Source organism: Schistocerca piceifrons, chromosome 5, assembly GCF_021461385.2.
Source record: "Schistocerca piceifrons isolate TAMUIC-IGC-003096 chromosome 5, iqSchPice1.1, whole genome shotgun sequence".
Taxonomy (NCBI): Eukaryota; Metazoa; Arthropoda; class Insecta; order Orthoptera; family Acrididae; genus Schistocerca; species Schistocerca piceifrons.
The window spans coordinates 89946790-89950927 of record NC_060142.1 but is presented as its reverse complement, the minus strand read 5'-3'; the positions used below and the strand labels follow the sequence as shown (position 1 = coordinate 89950927).

Genomic DNA, 4138 nt, shown 5'->3' with positions numbered 1-4138 from the left:
GGCTCAGTTCGACTAGCTGCCTACAAGGGTTAGAGGTAATTTTGCTACATTGTGTTCTAATTTTCGCACCCTGTACAACACCGAATCATCTAAAAATTTAGTAGTGTACTCTTCTCGCTGTACTAAATACGCACAGTTAGTGTCTATGTTTGCTATCCGTCTCGATGACGCCATTTTAACAACCTGCGCTGTACGAAATAAAGCACTCCGTCTTCAGGCCACGAGTGGCATATCGAGACCATCCGACCGCCGTGTTATCCTCGGAGGAGGATGTGGATGGGAGGGGCGTGGGGTCAGCACACCGCTCTCCCGGTCGTAAGATGGTATTCTTGACCGAAGCCGCTACTATTCGGTCGAGTATCTCCTCAATTGGCATCACGAGGCTGAGTGCACCCCGAAAAATGGCAACAGCGCATGGCGGCCTGGATGGTCACCCATCCAAGTGCCGACCATGCCCGACAGAGCTTAACTTCGGTGATCTCACGGGAACCGGTGTATCCACTGCGGCAAGGCCGTTGCCTGCTGTACGAAATAACAGAAATTATATTGATACACAAGGATAAAATCAGAAAACCTAAAATTGAGTCATTTCATTCACAGTTTGTAATTTTTTCTGATTTGCCCAATAAATTCACTGTGAAAACTTGTACTACGTAACTTTCACTGTCATTGTTTGAAAACTAAAACCAGTGGAAGTGAAAGAGATGGTGTAAAGTGAATTGCATGTGCTGGTCGCTGACAAGGAGGTGTCAGAATCCGCTGACGCTGACGCCCTCTGTGGCCGCGCGTGTGAAATGCAGTAGGTGTGTGTGTGTGTGTGTTTGTGTGTTTGTGTGTGTGTGTGCGTGTGTGTGCCGCCGGCGTCGGTTCGGCCCGCCATCTGGCGCGCGGGCGCCAAGTTTCTCAATTACGTCAATCAGTCGTGCGGGTGCGCCGGCTGCTGCTGCTGCTGCGGTTCCCCGCTGTCACTCTTCCGGGCGCGCGCGCTCCTCTTCCACCCCGCCGCTGCTATCTGTCTGCCTGTGTTGTGCACGCCACTGGCCGCCCTGCCTCCACTGCGCGCTGTCCATCACTTGCACCGAAGTTCCACAGGCCATCGACGTGGCCATACGTCCAAATCAAGCAAAACACAACTGTGTATTTCCTTCTACACTACTGGCCATCAAAATTGCTACACCAAGAAGAAATGCAGATGATAAACGGGTACTCACTGGACAAATATACACTCCTGGAAATGGAAAAAAGAACACATTGACACCGGTGTGTCAGACCCACCATACTTGCTCCGGACACTCCGAGAGGGCTGTACAAGCAATGATCACACGCACGGCACAGCGGACACACCAGGAACCGCGGTGTTGGCCGTCGAATCGCGCTAGCTGCGCAGCATTTGTGCACCGCCGCCGTGTCAGCCAGTTTGCCGTGGCATACGGAGCTCCATCGCAGTCTTTAACACTGGTAGCATGCCGCGACAGCGTGGACGTGAACCGTATGTGCAGTTGACGGACTTTGAGCGAGGGCGTATAGTGGGCATGCGGGAGGCCGGGTGGACGTACCGCCGAATTGCTCAACACGTGGGGCGTGAGGTCTCCACAGTACATCGATGTTGTCGCCAGTGGTCGCCGGAAGGTCCACGTGCCCGTCGACCTGGGACCGGACCGCAGCGACGCACGGATGCACGCCAAGACCGTAGGGTCCTACGCAGTGCCGTAGGGGACCGCACCGCCACTTCCCAGCAAATTAGGGACACTGTTGCTCCTGGGGTATCGGCGAGGACCATTCGCAACCGTCTCCATGAAGCTGGGCTACGGTCCCGCACACCGTTAGGCCGTCTTCCGCTCACGCCCCAACATTGTGCAGTGGTGTCGCGACAGGCGTGAATGGAGGGACGAATGGAGACGTGTCGTCTTCAGCGATGAGAGTCGCTTCTGCCTTGGTGCCAATGATGGTCGTATGCGTGTTTGGCGCCGTGCAGGTGAGCGCCACAATCAGGACTGCATACGACCGAGGCACACAGGGCCAACACCCGGCATCATGGTGTGGGGAGCGATCTCCTACACTGGCCGTACACCACTGGTGATCGTCGAGGGAACATTGAATAGTGCACGGTACATCCAAACCGTCATCGAACCCATCGTTCTACCATTCCTAGACCGGCAAGGGAACTTGCTGTTCCAACAGGACAATGCACGTCCGCATGTATCCCGTGCCACCCAACGTGCTCTAGAAGGTGTAAGTCAACTACCCTGGCCAGCAAGATCTCCGGATCTGTCCCCCATTGAGCATGTTTGGGACTGGATGAAGCGTCGTCTCATGCGGTCTGCACGTCCAGCACGAACGCTGGTCCAACTGAGGCGCCAGGTGGAAATGGCATGGCAAGCCGTTCCACAGGACTACATCCAGCATCTCTACGATCGTCTCCATGGGAGAATAGCAGCCTGCATTGCTGCGAAAGGTGGATATGCACTGTACTAGTGCCGACATTGTGCATGCTCTGTTGCCTGTGTCTATGTGCCTGTGGTTCTGTCAGTGTGATCATGTGATGTATCTGACCCCAGGAATGTGTCAATAAAGTTTCCCCTTCCTGGGACAATGAATTCACGGTGTTCTTATTTCAATTTCCAGGAGTGTATTATACTAAAACTGACATGTGATTACATTTCCGCGTAATTTGGGTGCGTAGATCCTGAGAAGTCAGTACCAAGAACAACCACTTCTGGCCGTAATAACGGCCTTGATACGCCTGGGCATTGAGTCACACAGAGCTTGGATGGCGTGTACAGATACAGCTGCCCATGCAGCTTCAACACGATACCACAGTTCATTATGAGTAGTGACTGGCGTATTGTGACGAGCCAGTTGCTCTGCCACCATTGACCAGGCATTCGTCAACTGTGAATCCGGTGAGAGAGTGATTAACCGTCAATCTGGTGAGATATTGATTAACTGTGAATGAAGTGAGGTGATTCAACCCTGAATCATGTGAGATATTCATTAACCATGAAATAAGGTGAACTGGGTGAGTGGTGGGAGTAATGTGGTAGCACCCTAACTCCGCAGCTTTTTCGTCTGACGGTGATAGCGTTTGCCAAAGAACTCTTTATATTCAGAAGAAACATAGTTTGAGGTGTGTGTTTTCGGCAACCGTCTCAGATTACGGTATTTTTAGGATCTCTAAACCATCATGGGGACAGTGGGGAGAAACTGGAAAAGAAGAAAACCGAAGTGTTTGAGATGCGCTGCCGCAGAAGGATGTTAAGGATTATATAGACTGATAATGAATGAAGATGTCCTGCGCAGAATCTGCGAGGTGAGGAACATGTTCACAGCAGTGAAAAGAAGAAGGGAGAGGATCATAGGGCCTGTGTTAAGTCATTACCGAATTTTGGAACTTTGTTCCAGGAAACAGCGACTTAACAGTATTATAATGTATTTAGTAAATACAGTCGTCGTCGCGTATAAGCTTTTACTTTTTATTTATGCATGACCGGTTTCGATCCGCTACAGAGACCATCATCAGATCTGTATTCCTTGGTGCTAGCAGAAATCCCTGACGTGCAGCAGGCCCGTCGGCATTGAGAACAGAGCAGTTTACTCAACGACAGCACGGACGGGCCTGCTCCTCGTCAGGATTCCTGCTACCACCAAAGAATATAGATCTGATGATAAGCTCTGTAACAGATCTAAACCGGTCATTCAGAAACAAAAAGTAACAACTTATGCACGACCACGACCACGACTGTGCTTTCTAAATAATCACTAAGGAATTGCTCCCAAGCTATTTGAGGGCGTTATCGAGGGTAAAAACAGTACAGGGAAGCAAAGATACGAATGAAAATGTTAAGTGCAGACGCTGTTCTGAGATGAAGAGGTTGTAGCTGAATAGGAATTCTTGGCGGACAGCAACAAACCACTTGGAAGACTGATGATGTCAGCCCCCCTAAATAGTTCAAATGGCTCTAGGCACTATGGGACTCAACATCTGAGGTCATCAGTCCCCTAGAACTTAGAACTACCTAAACCTAACTAACCTAAGGACATCACAAACATCCATTCCCGAGGCAGGATTCGAATCTGCGACCGAAGCGATCGCGCGGTTCCAGACTGAAGCGCCTAGAACCGCTCGGTCACAGCGGCC

The 4138-nt window shown here is 51.0% G+C and overlaps 1 pseudogene; it reads right to left on the bottom strand.

The window, feature by feature from the left end:
- Positions 1-402: 402 nt before the first annotated feature.
- LOC124799502 lies at positions 403-520 on the bottom strand (annotated as a pseudogene).
- Positions 521-4138: the final 3618 nt, after the last annotated feature.